We start from the raw sequence: 16,154 nt of genomic DNA on the forward strand, positions 1-16,154 counted from the left end.
GGCAAGTACTATTTTGGACCTTAAAATCCTTTAAAAAGGAAGTCAAGCCAAAGTTTATATAACTGGTTAAGTTAAAACAAGGTTAAGTAGCTGGCGGAAAACTCACAACTAGTAAGTGTCAAAGCCCAAATTTGGACCCCAAATCACTACCCTACATGACCCCCCCATTTATCAACTCATTTATTCATTTATTCATTCAACAAGCATTTGCTATGTGGCAGATACTGACACATGACTTGTAAAGATAAATATAACATATGGTCTGTATCCCCAACAAGCTCTCCTCATAAAGAGGACAACAAATCAATAAAAGTGTAACGGGTACATTGAACAAGTAGGTCTCCAAACTGGGGTTAGAGTAAGGATTCTATTTCTCTCAGCCAGTGATCTGACGCTGTTCTGTGGCCCGTGTCTTCCCTACATGGAAAGTAGATGAAATCTTGGGCAGATTCCATAAACTCTCTTGAACACACTTAGTGCAAAGTCGCTCTGTCTCTGTTAGTCACAAGAGCAGTCTGATTTTAATTCACTGATCTGAACCTCATTCAGAGTTAAAGCCTCTCAGCTCCCCAGCTGGAGAACAAGCGGTGGGGAAGAAGGGGCATGGTGAGCTGCTCCCCTCTCTGCCTTGTGCTGCTCCTCCTCTTCTGTGCCCTCCCAAATACTGTCTCCGGCTCCCCCGGGGATGGAGGGAGACCCAGAGGGTAAACAAGAGGAGGTTTCTTAGCTCTCCAGTACTCTGATGATCTGGCAGCAGTGTTCTCTGGCCTCGGAGGGTTTTAGAGGTGAGTGTTCCTATGATGGGGCTCTTATGTGGGATCTCGAGATACCCCCCCTGGAGCCTTCTGAATAGACCACTTGACACAGCCAATGCTTCTCTTCTGGCTTCTGATCTCTCTCTCTCTCTCTCTCTCTCTCTGCCCTAGGCCACCCAGAGTCACACCCTCTATTAGAGTAACTGCTCTCTTCCGGCTATCTTCCAGGTTCAGAAAAGGCTCCAGGCTATTTTGCATGTCCAGTTCAATGAGAAACGTTTACACCCTCTTGCCAGTCATCGTGAATGAAAGTGCAGCTTATTCCCCATGAAGACTGTTTCTTTCTGTTCTGCCAGCCGGCAGGTGACTGTAGCCCCAGTCCCTTGCCCTCAGTATGCTCTGGCTCAGAACCAATGCCTGTCCCTTTGCCCTCAAACCCCATGGCACTTCTGTGTTTTTCCAGAATGGTCCTGTTGAAGGCTACTTGCTTGACAACGGAGACTTGAGGGGCGGTAGCTCTTGGGCCTCCCTCTCGATTATTGCACGTATTTTGACTTCTAGAACATTATGCCTACAGAGACAACTCATGTTTTTGCTTTATTTTCCACTGAGGTCATACTCTATCTTTAGAAATGCATTCTATGCAAAATATAAAAAAAAAAAGACAAGCTTAGAGCCATGGTTCCAAACACAGGACTATGTAGCCCCTGAGAAAAAGAAAACCTCTGGGGTCTTGTTTCTGATGGCATTTGTCCTTATCAGAAGTCACTTGAGAATTATTTGTAACTCAAAAGGTGGGTAAGTGTCCCACACAGCAACAACTTTCCAGACAAACAAAATTAGATCTAATTGTCAACGTCTGAATTGCACTCACTAATTCTTTACTTGCATGTCTTGCTTTTGATAGATCATTTGGAAATAATCTTATCCCTGATGCTAGTTGTTTCTCCCAGACACTAACATACATGGATGTGTATTATTTTCGGAGAAGTGTGGAACTTGGTGTCTCCTGAAAAGACTCATAAAAATTCTGAGAGAAATAATAGCTCAGCCATGTAAATCCAGGCTAGGCCATCCAGTTTGGTTCCTCTTTGAATAATTACTCAATATGTCCCACAACTTCAAGGCTAAGGGAATTATTCCTTCGACATCACTGTCTCACCCTTATATTTCCTTAATTGGATTCCCTATTTCCTATAATATCAGCCTTTACCAAACATTATGATAATCCTATTTGTTTTCAATGGGATTATGAGATTTTTCTTAATTAAACACCAAGGAAACTTCAATACTCCAATCTCACTAGAAAACACAGAAGCTTCTTATGAAACAGTTTCTAAATGCCCTTCCTCTTACCAGACATGTTTGTAGAATGGTATCAATCACAAAACCCACAAATCACATGGCCAAAATAGTCCCAGAGTGGGTCATCCAAGTCTGCTGTTGCCCTATAGGAAGTTCCCAGAATGAGGTTTAAATGCTGGTTTCTTAACATCCACACCGCCCCCCACACCCTCCCCACACCCTCACATCCCCCCCCCCTCAGAAAGCCAACCTGTCACCTTTGTCTCGGCATCTCCTGAGCACCCCCCCCCCACAGGCCTGGCGCGTAGGAGGCCTTCAATAAATGTTGACTGAATTGTTTTATTGAATTTTAAGTAAGGACAGCCAGACCTCTTAGCAATCATGACACAGATGTTTTGCACCTCTTTTTTTTTTTTTAAGTTGGCTCACAATCAGCAGTTGTTTTATTGCTTTTACAATAAAAATTAAATCAGAGGAATCACTCACAGAAGGAAGTGGAGCTTGAGTGATTTAAGGCCACTTCTTGTCTCTCCCTAGCTCTGCTTTGGTCTTCTACCGAGAAACTCTGCCCTTAGCTTTAAGAAAGAAAAAGAAAAGGAGAGGAGGAAGGTTAGAAAGATTGGGTCACCTTTTCAGAGGAGGAAAGAAACAACACTATTGTCATAAACTGCAGGAAACATTTCTTGAACCTACTAATTTGGGTACAAGTACAGGATCAATGGAATGGAAACCCTGCTTTGGAGAGGACAACCTATGAAGGGCAAAAGGGGTGTAGCGTCTAACTTGCTGGGACTGACTTTTTTAAAAAGAGGTCTACACTATCTAAATAATCCTGCAATATGACGTTTATAATGTAAAAGCGGAACAAATTATTGTTTACTTTAATGTGTTGAAAATGTTCATTTTAAAGCGTATATTAATTTGAGGGGAAAATGTATGATAGAGTAGGGTTGAATTTTATGATTTTACATAATTCCAGGTATCCTTGTATAATCAATGTGTGTTTATGACTGTTTTATGGGACTCAGGCATGTGTTTACTATGTTAAATTATTTTCGAGGATTGCAGTTGTACCTTTGTCTTTTTGACATGTTATTGATCATGACTATATTTTATAGGATACTGAGTCCTTGGTCAGTCCTCAATTACAACATTGTCGTTAGAGGAGAAGATGTTCCATCGTAGGGAAGATGTGATTTCTAACAACATAATGTGGCAAAAAATGAGACTGACTATAAAATCTAGGAACATGTATTTATGGCTACAAACTGATAACAGGAACCGTCTTAAGAAGAAGGAGACTGACAGGTTGTAGGATGGATAATCAGCAGAGGCTCTCAAGAGAAAATAGGCCTCAATCTGTTATTTAAAGGAAAGGAAATAGAGTGAAGGCAATAAGCTGTCAGTAGTTACAGTCATCGTTATTTAACATCTGTATCGGGGGCTCCTGGGTGGCTCAGTGTTAAGCCTCCGACTTCGGCTCAGGTCATGATCTCACAGTTCATGGCTTCGAGCCCCATGTCAGGCTCTGCACTGACAGCTCAGAGCCTGGAGCCTGCTGCAAATTCTGGGTCTCCCTCTCTCTCTGCCCCTCCCCGCTCGCACTCTGTCTCTCTGTCTCTCAAAAATAAATAAACGTTAAAAAAAATGTTTTTAACATCTGTTGAACAGAAAGGGTCTTATTGTTTAGGCCAAGTAGCTCTCCTCTGTCTACTCCAGTTATGCACACCAGGTAACAGAACACTCCGAGCATAGAAATGTGTATGTAAATGTGTTTGTTTTCCTTTGTAATGTAATAAATCTGATTGCTTGCCTACCATGACCCAGGAACATCCTGTGTGTTGGGGAATATAAAGACAGTTGTAACTTGGTCTTTGTTTTCAAAAGCCTCCCAATCTGGTAGGGAAGACAGACTAGGAGATAGTGCAGTAAGGTCAATGCTATAATAGAGGTAGTGTTGGAGCACAAAGAAGTGGTTATTAAATTTATATTTGTGGGCACAAGGAAGGCTCCTCAAGAAAAAGTATGTGGCCTCTCCAAAAAGAGGCCACACTGATCCTGCTAGGCCAGCCAAGGGCAAGTGGCCCCCCAAAATGGGGGCAGCCTCAGCCCGTCCTGCTACTCTGCCACATGGAAGGGAAGAGAACATTTGTCCCAAAGACACTGCCCCACAGAGAAAAAGGTTCAAAGCCACTGCGTTTCCTCCACCAAGGCCCCCACTCCCTACCATCATGGCCCAACTGGACGTTCCTGTTGTCTCGTTAGTGACAGACTTGTCCCAGAGCCCGTCCCCTGAAACAGCCAGACAAAACAATGAGCTCCTTCCAAGACTCAGAGGGTGGGGTTTGAGTATATGATGTTTGGAGAAGTGGCTACATTGTACCCCACTCACGTCTTTGGAAATAAAGGGGTTGGGGTAAAAGGTCGGGCCCCTTTGCAGTACCCCATCACTGTCCCAGCCTCCTATTTCCTGTCCAATTCCCATTCTGAGTCCATGACCCAGCTAGAGAAGACTTATCTCTACTATTATTTTTTTTGATCTCTCTATCTTATACAAAGATCAAGACTCTTCAGACCTCGCCAAAAATGTGATATCTTTGTTCTCTAGTTCCACTTCCCTTTCCCCTGCCTCTAGCTGGCCAAATTTGAGATTGGGCAGTAGCAGGTTTGGGGGCAGGGGAGGTGCAGGGAGACATAAAAGGAGAATATGTTTTTTGAAAATCTACTAATATTTAACCCCCCCCCCCTTGAGCTCATGGCTTTGGTTGTCTGTCTGATGAGGTAGTTGCTGCTATCCAGAATTGCAACTGAAAACTCTTCACAGCACGGTTGAAAATTGAAGTTATTTCTACCGCTGAGATACATGATGGGTTAAACAAGTTTTCTAGGGGGTGACCTAAAAATTAAACAACAGTTACCATCAGAGAGGGAAAAAAAGAGCTCCAAAACCCAAACTTTATTTATATGTATTGTATAGACAATTTTGTTAATATGCAGTCTAATATGTTTAATCTTGTGAATTTCCAAATGCATATGCTAATGATTGGTATATCCATCATTTCAAGAGTTTCTTGTTTCTATCGTATTATAGATATGCTTAGATTATCAGGAATATATGATTTCTTTGCTTTCTCAACCTAATTTTCCATTCTGGCCAGTCTCCTGTGGGTTTTTTAATGATAAGCCAGGAATCTTTTTTGGGTGCTTTTTCTCAGTGACACCGTGTAGTGGCCACATGTACAAGCATAGGTATCTCCGGTGGTCACCCACTTTGGGAGTACATCTCTAGTGGACAAACCCAGTATTTACAGTAGCTGCTGCCACACAGCCACCAAAACAGCTTTTAAGTGACTGCTCCTCTTTACAGGACCCATCTGTCTTCTAAGCTCTACATGGTATGTTGGACTGCCCCAGGGTTCAGTGCTCTGACCTCTTTCTTATCGATTTATCTGTCTGCCTAAGTGAGTTCATTTAGCCCCAGGGCTTTTAAGATCCCAAACTTCTAACTCCAACCCCAGCCTCTCCTGTGAACACATCATGCTCATATCTACTGTCTACTTGAAGTCCTCACTTGAAAGTGTCTTAAACTTCAAATATACAAAATAGAACTCCTAATTCTCTACCACCGCATGAAACACGCACGCACACACAAAACATGCCTCCCACAGTATTCCTCTCGCTAAAAGGCAACTCCATTCATCCAATTCTTGCCATTTCTCAAGCCAAAAACCTTGGAGTCATCATTGACTCTTTCTCTCACATCCAGTTTATATCCAGGATCAAATGATGTTTGTCCTTAACTCCACCATTGCCCTGAGCTACCATCCAAGCCACCGTCACCTCTCACCTGGGTTATTACAAGAGCTAACTAACTGGCCTCCTAGCCTCCACCATTCCTTTCCCACAGTGTATTCTCTACAGACCAGTCAGAGTGAGTTCCCCAAAATGTTGAGTCTGATCAGGCCAGTTCTTTGTTCATAATACTCCATGCCTTCCTACCTCACAGAGTAAAACCCTTCACCATAACTTACAAGACCATGCATGATCTGCCCTTCCTTAACCTTGAAGTTCTGACCTTATCTCTTACCTCATATCCCAGTCCCCTCCACTCTCACGTAGTTCCAGTAGTTCTAACTATACTGACACACCTGACATATGGGAAGTAGCTTCCCCGTGATGGTTGTGCTTGCTGTGCTCTCTGCCTGGAATGTTCTTCTCCGAGATAACCTTTACTTCAAGTTTCTGCTCAGATCGCACCTTATCACAGATGTCCCTGACCATCCAACATAGAGAGGCAAGCCCTCTGCCCAGTTTTTCTCTATTCCCCTCACCCAGCTTTATTTTTCTACATAGCACTTACTGCCTCCTTAGAGACAGGGAGGCCAGTTAGACAGCTATTGTAATAATCTCTGACATATTATACATTTTTGTATTTGTCAACTGTCTCTCCACACTACTCACTATACTCCGTGGAAACAGGAACTTGGGGTGTTTTATACTCTACCCTACCCACAGCAACTAGAACAGAGATTGGCACAGAGTTGGTACATTTTAAATACTCATTGAATAAATACAAGAAAAAATGTTTTAGAGACCTTGGGATACCATGTTCCCTAATGGTTGGCCACACGGTCTCTGGCTATAGCTGCAAGATATTCCACTGGAATTGCCTACTTCAGCCCAAACAGCTAATGATAACCTGGGTATCGTGGTCAATATTGGTAATACATCTGGAAACATTATCCCGCCCTGACTCCCACCCCTGGAGGGCCTGAACCTGTAATATTACATGCAGCTTTAGCTGTTATAAGCTCAAGAAATATCCAAATAAAAGCAAGTACAAAGATCCAGGAAATGGAGAGGACTTCCAGAATAAGTAGGACATTTTAGTCCAGGAGTGACAAAAGATGAGAGAATATGATTACAATTTAGAAAATCATAATATTGTGATCAAGCCCAAGGTGAACTTGTATACCAAGTCAAGGATACAACAGAAACAAAGGAGGGAAACTCGTTAAAACTTGGAAGGTAGAATAATGTGATAGAAATTTCACTTGGGCAATGAGATAGGGACACCTGAGTTTAAACCTTAGGTCGAGCTGCATGATCTTGGACATGAACTACTATGAACTAGAACTTGTACATACAAATAAGATAACGGTACCTGTGCCATAAGTACCATTATGAAAAGAATGTACATACAAAACACATGGCAAATGCTTATTCCCTTCCTGTGATGAGGAAAATATTAGGATAAGTGAAAGGAAGTTCTAAAGCAGAAGACAAGCTTAGTAAGTTTTGTTATAGGATGAAAAGAAATAGGTAAATAAATACAAGTGGGAAATATATGTATTATATTCATTCTGCATTTTACAATCATCAGACTATTTTCACTGACTTCATCTCCTTTGACCTCATAAGCTATCTTATCCAGTAAGAAAGGTAGATGTTATTAAACCCATTTTACAGATGAGGAAACTGAGGATGGGAGTTTTTTTTTTTTTAAGTCTTTTTAGTACAAGCTTGGTGATCCTCCCACAAGTCAGGGCCTCTTTATAGGATTTAAATCACTTCTCAGAAAAGCTTAGTCACATAGGGAGACTCACTACGGGTGATTAATGAAAACAAAGAATTCTGAGGTTTTAGTTTGTAAGTGGAGTCAAGAACTACCACACACTTTCTCAGCACACCTCACAGGCCTGTTATGAAAAAATCCAGCTGGATGGGGCCTGGATGTAATTCTCCCGAGCAAGTTTCTCAATCCACTTTTTGCTGTCCTTAACTGGGCATGAGTGCAGTCCACCCATGAGATATGCCCATGGACATCTTCTTCCTGCCTCTGGTTTGGGAGGGCATGTTGTGCATTCCCAAGGGTGGAGGGCAGACTTGGGAGGCCTGGGTCTTCAGTCACAATAATCCCAGTTACCAGAAACAGCTAAACCAAATTTATAACATATGTTTCCACAGCCTCAAATACCCACCATTTGTCCCATGACCTTCTGTCTTTAAACAAATGCCAAACAAGGAGATTCAATTATTCAGTCAGTCTAATAAGGAATTGGTTTATGCTGAAACTCAATGCTAAGTTTATGTAATTTTACACTGTGGGTCACACTGAAAACTTTATGCAAGCTTGTAGCTGCCATCAAGGAAGATTCCTACCTTTCTTTAGAGTTAAACGAGTTTCTAGGCAGAACTGATCCTCAAAAAGAGAAAAAGCCAATCATACCACACCAGTTTTGGGAATGAAAAACAACAGAGAGATGGCATCCATTCATCTGTGCAACAAATGTTTACTGTGCTCTTTTGAAGTGGCAAACACTGTACAAGGTATTGGCACTATAAAATGGACAAGAAACAGTCCTAAGGTCTTGTGGGCAGTTAGACACAGAACAGTCTGAATCATTTACAACATGATGTAATAAATATTATGATGAAAAGAATTATCAGCTGCAGTGGGAGTTTATGCTATGTGATTATGGAGTGTTGCTAGGAGATATCACCTCCATAGTTAGGATGATCCACTCATCCCAGTTAGCCTGGGACTTTCCTGGCTTCCCTGACAGTCCTGTATCCTGGGGAATCGTCCAGTCCCGGGCAAAGTGGGATGGTTGGTCACCCTACCTGTGATCCTAAACCAAATAAATAAATAAATAAATAAATAAATAAATAAAAGTTAATTTTGGTCTCCTTGAAAACAACCAAGCTTATTCCCGGGGCATATGGGATCAGAATAACTTCATCAGCCTGAAGACTCAGCAGTCGATGGAAAAATTGAGGTCTTTCATGGCTCTGCCAGAGACAAATGAGAGTCAGTCTGACATGTTAATAGAGCTCATACATGGTTTCCCTGGCCCTTGACTAGAGTCATCTAGTTAACCTGCCTGAGCATTTGTTTGTTCATCTGTAAAACTGCGGTAGATACGGCATTAGTCAGGATAAGCCAGATTCTACTGCTAAATCTTAGTGGTTTATAATCCCAAAAGTTTATTTGCTTTGCAAGTCAGCTGGGGCTAGCTATGCCGCTCATCTTCTGCCTCCGGAAGCCAGGTGAATAGGGCAGCCATCATCTCAACCGTTGTCTGTCTCCGGTTCAAAGGCAAAGAGAAACGTTCTCCCTACCTCAGAAACATTTTCTCACCGTCCACTAGTCTTCCCTAAACCGATGCTTTTGGTTGATTTTAAGCTTTTTTGTTGTTGTTGCCACAGCAGAACCCGGCCTATTCTGACTGATGGGGATACACACTGGTGCAGACGTGACTCACAACAGAAGTGAGATTAGTGAAGTTTGGTACCCTCCTAAGGGGTGGTGTGAACACCCTCGAATGCTGTCTCCTCAGGTTACTCATATGAACTATCCTGTTTTCAAAAACCAAAGCTAGTGCTGAGGTTAAGGGTAGGGTTAGGGTGTTGCTAAAGATCAACATTCCTGGTTTGCCCTTCATACAAACTTGTAAGTTTCTCACAGAGAAACACTTTTTCCACAGCCCAGCCGTGGTCCCACCCAGCTATTCTTCTGGCAAATAATGAGCAGCTGGTCACAGGGCCAGAACATACGGTTGGCACAGCAATGCCTCTCCCTGCTACTGGAAACACAACTGTGCTGCATCATTCTTGTGTGTTTAAAATGGGCTTTTGAAAGCCACTGGATCATTTGGAACATATTTCTCATGAGTTTTATGACATTTTAACTCTACTCCCCTCCGTTTGAGTTTCACTGCAAGTTTCCTGTTCGTGCTAAAGATAGTCATAAACAAACTCTGTGGTCTGTATCTCAAAAAGGGAAACATATGTAAAGTCCAATTATCATCGCCTTTCTCGGAGAAGGGAAGAGCTCTGCTTCCTAGAGGGTCATGTGCATTTGCAAATTCCCCTCTGACGGACAATAAATGGCACATCTGAACTGATGGCCTCTCCTTTTCAGAAATCATTCAAAAAATTCCAGTGGAGAGCTACAACATCTGATTACAAAGTCAGTGGCAAAAAGGGTTTTCCTCTAGGGATCGTTCAGCAGGAGTTTCAACGTGGCTGAACTTTTATATAACTGAAGTCATCCATTATGTTCTGATGAGCTTGTGCATAACATACTGCCTATGTAACTGGGACATCAAAAAGTTCTGACCTTTTAGTTAAGTGAAATGAAATGTTTCTCTTAGTCTGATGATTGAATGGGTCCCTTTAAAAAAAAAATCATAAAAGTTTAATCCTATTTAGGTGAATCCCATTGTGATCTTGCTTGGAAATGAGTTATCCTACAGCATGAGTTTTATAGTGACTGATTTCCTCTTCTGTTCAACATAGCAATTACTTAGCTGTGTTCTTATGTATTAAACCGCGTTCTCTAGGGTTCAGTTTAGTTAGTTTCACTCCTGGTGACACCGGGAATGGAATTTCAGCATAATCTCCTGAGGATCCATGGACAGGAAATTGTCCAATGGCGAAACTCCAGGGAGACAGCAACAGACCGGCTTGCATCTGAAGTTGAAGATGTTGGATGGTGGGAGCCTGGAAACAAGCATAGAGGAAATGGTTCCTGGAGATAGAGGGAGAGTCTCCCAGGCAACACTCAGTTCAGGAACTAATTACCTTTCTTACTGAAATCCCTAGAGGTCTATTAGGTCCCTCCTTTGTTCATGGGCAGACTCACAGGCAGTGGGAATTCGAGAGGAGACATTTTATGGATGGTATTCTCAACACCACTCTGAGTACACAGACTGCACAGCCCCATGGCCTGCACTGCACAAATCTGTGCAGTCCTAAACAGGAACAGAAAAGGCACTAATATTTCCCCACACGGAAGCCTCAGATCCCTACGTTTCCATTAAAGGACTTCGGGTAATCAGAAACTACACACAAGATTCAAACAAAGTCTCGTGTACTTACTTGTTGGTTCCTTCACCGAGTGTTCCATCACGTTCAAGTTGCTCTGCTAGGTTCTGGGAATTCATCAGCAAATGAGACAGCCCGAATCCTGACAGAAAAAAAGCTCAAGCTCTACTCCAATTGTCCAGCATTATACAACTACCTTCAACATCATTTAATTAAAATTCTGGTAAATGTTGCAAAAGAGAAATACAAGGCATTAGGAGAGCATATAACAGAGAACTTTACCTGGTCTGAAGTTCAGGGAAGGCTGCTCTGAGGACATGTTGCAAAAATTGAAAGCCACTATAAAGGATGAGTTTTAGTTAACTAGTTAAAGAGGCGGGGCGAGAACATTACAGACAGGACAGGAAATGCAAAGGTGAAAAGGAGAATGGCATTCTAGGGACAGAGAGACAGCCAGGTGGCTGGAGTAGATGCTGAGCAGGAGAGGAAAGAACAGGCTCTGAAGACTGTCAAGGGTTTGGGGCCTGAGCTGGGAAAGAGGACATGATTGACTGTTATTGTACAAGTAATGTAAGTTGTATTGCTTGTAAACAAATGATAACTCAAATAAATCACGTAACACAGGATGATAGGAAAAACTCCTTGAAAGTTTCCTTTAACCATCTACCCTCCACCCCAACTCATAGTGGTTAAAAGTAACCACCGTGAACGGTTTTGTGTGTGAATTTCCAGACCTATTGCTATAAGTATTTTAAAGGGAGAGTTGCTTTGCATTTTACTTACATAAATTATACCATGCATATTATTGTGAAATTTTTCTTTTCATTTAGTAATGTGACTCAGAAATCTTTCCATACTTTCTGTATTTGCATCTACCTCATTCTCATATTTAACTATTCTTCTATTAGTGGACCTTTTTTCAAGGTTCCAAGTAGCATGGCAGAAGACTCCCAGGAGTATCGAATTCTAAGCCAGCACTAAAGTCTCCCTCTCCCGCTCTAAACAATAGAAATTCTCTGCCAACTATGATCAAAATATTTTAAACTATATTATATAGCTCAGCTCAAAAGAGGGACAGGACAACCCACAGGTGCCACAAACATGGAGGGCAAGCAAAGCCAGAATGGGGCTATCGGTCTTGGTCAGAGGCCCAAGTGTCTAAGGCCTGAGGTTTCCATTCACGCAGCAATAGGAGATTCCTCCTGTATCCTGCAGGAGGGCGTAAGCAAGAACTAAGCTCTGCAAGAAGCTGGGATTGTCAAATGACCATTAAAGAAAGGACCAGAAACACATAGCCTACCAACCCAGAGTAGTCATGATAAAGCTTGCCATAATTCACAACCACTCTTGGAAGAAAAAATACCACCTTGTGGAGTTGAAACTTCAAGCTAGTACCATATGTAGGTTTGTAGGAACCCCAAGGTAAGAAATCGGCATAGAAACCTCCACACAGAAAATTATAAAACATTACTGCAAGAATATAAAGATCTCAATAAATGGAGGAGTGTACCATGTTCAAGGACTGGAAAACTCAATATTGAAAAGAGGTCAGTTTTCCTCAAATCTATAGACTCTGTACAATTCCAATTCGAAATCCCAGCAGCTTTTTTTCATGTGGAAATTAAAAAGCCGATTTTTTCCATAAATTTATATGGAAAAGAAACAGGCCAGAAATAGTCAAAACACTCTTAAAGAAGAACAAGATGGGAAGACTTATTCTACCAGATATCAAATTTTTTTTATGTTTATTTATTATTTTGAGAGAGGGAGAGACAGAGCACAAGCAGAAGAGGGCAGAAAAAGAGGGAGACACAGAATCTGAAGCAGTCTCCAGGCTCTGACCCATCAGCACAGAGCCTGATGCGGGGCTCGAACTCACAGACCACAAGATCATGACCTGAGCCGAAGTCAGACGCTTAACCAACTGAGCCACCCAGGTGCCTCATATTCTACATTCAGACAGTACTATATTGGTATTATTTCCAGGTGAATTATAGATCTAAGTGTGAAAGTTAAAACAATAAAGCCTCTAGGATTTAACACAAAAAGCATATCTTTGTGAGTTTGAGGCAGGAAAGAAGGAAGAAAAGAGCAAAGGAAAGAAGGAAGAAAAAAAGGAAGAAAGAAAGAGACATATATATGGGGTCATATGCAGCAAAAACAAAGGCAAAACCAAAAGCAAAACACCTCTGTTGGGAGATATCCACAGCTCAAAAGACACATGACGCCAAAAATGGAAAGTAAAAAACACAACACTCTGTAAATCTCTCAGTAAAATTACAAATCATATACTGATACAACTGCTCGATTGGAATTGCATTAAATGCATAGATTATCTTAAAGGTAATTAGCATCTTTAGTATAATAGGTAACTTATTAAGTATTTACTATGTGCCTGGCACTGGGCTAAGTGTTCTAAACAGATCATTTATTCATTCATTCATTCATTCATTTATTCATTCATTCATTATTTAGTCAGATTATTTTATTCATCTCTCATCCTTGGTACAGGAATTAGTGAATATTATTGCTCTCATTTTACAATCAATCAAGACTGATTTACAGTCAAGTGAAGTGACTTTTCGGAGATGACCCATGAGAGAATTGAACGAAAGGGGATTCAAACTCGAGCAGTCAGACCTGAGACTCCTCACCACCACGTTAGACCTTCTGTGCAGAAACATGGAGTGTACTTTTGTAGGGTCGGGTGTTATTTTTCTATCCTTTAATCAGTCCAAAGTTTTTTCTTTAATATGAAGTTACATATTTTATTAAGTTTTATGGTTTTTGATGCTACTGTGAATAAGAGCCTTCTTTCCATTACATTTTCTAAATGTTGGCGACTGGGAGATCTGTTGATTTTCTTAAATCTTCTATCTGACTACTGAGTGGTCTTACTCGTTTTTCAGTTGATTCTCTTGGATATTCCAGCCAGTCAAGATGTATGTAAATAAGGAGGTATGTAAATAATGACAGCGTTCTCTCTCTCTTTCCCCTGACTACCTCTTTTGCCGATATTTGTGCATTTTATGGCAAAGGGAAAAGTTCATAATGTGGTACTGTTGGGGAGGGGAGTCAGTGCATTCCAGGCAGCAGGAACTCTGTTGTGAGCACAAGGTTATGAACAACTTAACCAATTCCAGAAACTAAGAGTAGTTTAACATGACTGTAGGGTGGGTGCAGATGAGGACAGCAAAAGATGATAACTTGAAAGGGAAGACAGGATCTTGTAGGATGACAAGCCATTAAAAGACCTTCAGCGAGGATGTGGCATAAGACTTACATTTTCAAAATACCACCAAGTCAGCAGTGTGGAGAACTGAATCAGGAAGGGAATACTGAAGAAAAGGAGACAGGAAGGAGATTATGACAATAATGCATACAAGGGAGGAGCCACCCATGGAGTAATAGGAAAAGGGTGTGAATTTATGAGAATGGAGTCCCTACTCATTCAGCCTCCTTCTAGTCATGATCTTGAACCAGTTACTCAATCTTCCCAGGCTTCAGTTCTTCTAATCTGTAAAATTAGGATAATACTACCAACCTGGCATGGCTGTGAAGTTTAAGCAAGATAACATGTGTGATGTGCACTAAAAACTGGTAACTCTTTATTGTGGAGCTAGACAATGGCAGTGAGAATGAAGTTGAGGTCACTGATTCAGGAAATACGTATCCATCACAGTGCCATGCCAAAGCTATCACTTCCTTTTGTGAGTTATCAGGAAAATAAATTTTGATGTCTAAGTTATTGGGGAAGATAAAGCTGTGTGTTAGCACCCTTTCAGCCACACCCCAAGTTCTCTCTCTCTTGTGCTCTTTGCTTTCTCTTCTCCCTGCCCACACCCCACCCTTAAGACTGCTGTGGGGATTGGATTTATATCAGGACACAGCTGAACTACATGGCTCAAAAATTAGTTTGCCAACTCAACAACAACAACCACCACCCAATTAAAACGTGTGCAAAGGACTTGAATAGACGTTTCTCATTTCTCCAAAGGAGATATGCAGATAGCCAACAAGCACATGAAAAGATGCTTATCGTTAGGGAAATGTAAAGCAAACCATAATGAGGCACTACTCTATATCCATTAGGATGGCTGTAATTTAAAAAAAAATGAAAATAATAAATATTGGCAAAGATGTGGAGAAATTGGAACCCTTGTCCATTGCTGGTGGGTATGTAAAATCACTCATCCACTGAGCAAAACAGTTTGGTGGTTCCTCAAAAAGTTACACATAGAATTACCATATGACCCAGTAATTCTACTCCTGGCTGTTTACTCAAAAGGATTGAAAACAGGTATTCAAACAAGTATAAGCACATGCATGGTATGGTCTGAATGTTTGTATCTCCCCCCAAATCACATATTGGAATCTTAATATCCAATGCTATGATGCTAGAAGGTGGGACCTTTGGGAAGTGATGAAGTTATCAGGGGGGAGGGGCCTCATGAATGGGATTAGTGTTATAGAAGAGATCCACAGAGCTCCTTAGACCTTATACCGTGTGAGGATATAGGAAGCCTATGAGCCAGAAAAGGACCTTCACCCAACCATGCTGACACCCTGGTCAGAGACTTCCAGCCTCCACAACAGAAAGCAACAAATTTCTATATTTATAAGCTACCCAGTCTGTGTTTTGCTTAGCAGTTCAAATGGACTGTAACAACACAGGTTCATAGGAGCACTATTCACAAGAGCTAAAAGGTGGAAACAACCAATGTCTACACATATAATGACAAACAAAATATGGTATATACATATAATAGAATATTGCTCAACCATAAAAGGAAACGGAGTACTGATATATGCTACAACATGGAAAGCATTATGCTAAGTGAAAGAAGCCAGACACAAAAGATTTATTATATGATTCCATTTATAAAAAATAAGCAGAATATGTAAATCCCCAGAAGAGACAGAGCAAAGATAGGTAGTTACCAGAGGCAGGAAGAAGGGAGAATGAGGGGAAATTACTTAATAGGTATGGGGTTCCCTGGGTGGCTGTTGGTTGAGTGTCTGACTCTTGGTTTGGGCTCAGGTCATGATCTCAGAGTTGGTGGGATCGAGCCCCATGTCAGGCTCTGTGCTGATGGTGCATAGCCTGCTTGGGACTCTCTATCCCTCTCTCTGCCCCTCCCCCACTCATGTTCTCTTGTCTCTCTCTAAATAAATAAACTTAAAAATAATTAAATAGGTATGGGGTTCCCTTTCAGGATGATAAAAATGTTATGGAACTAAATAGAAAGGATGGTTGCACAACGC

The sequence above is a fragment of the Lynx rufus genome, unplaced genomic scaffold (genome assembly GCF_022079265.1).
Source record: "Lynx rufus isolate CCGP_SWC_20201006 ecotype Redwood Valley unplaced genomic scaffold, mLynRuf1.p SCAF_7, whole genome shotgun sequence".
NCBI lineage: Eukaryota > Metazoa > Chordata > Mammalia > Carnivora > Felidae > Lynx > Lynx rufus.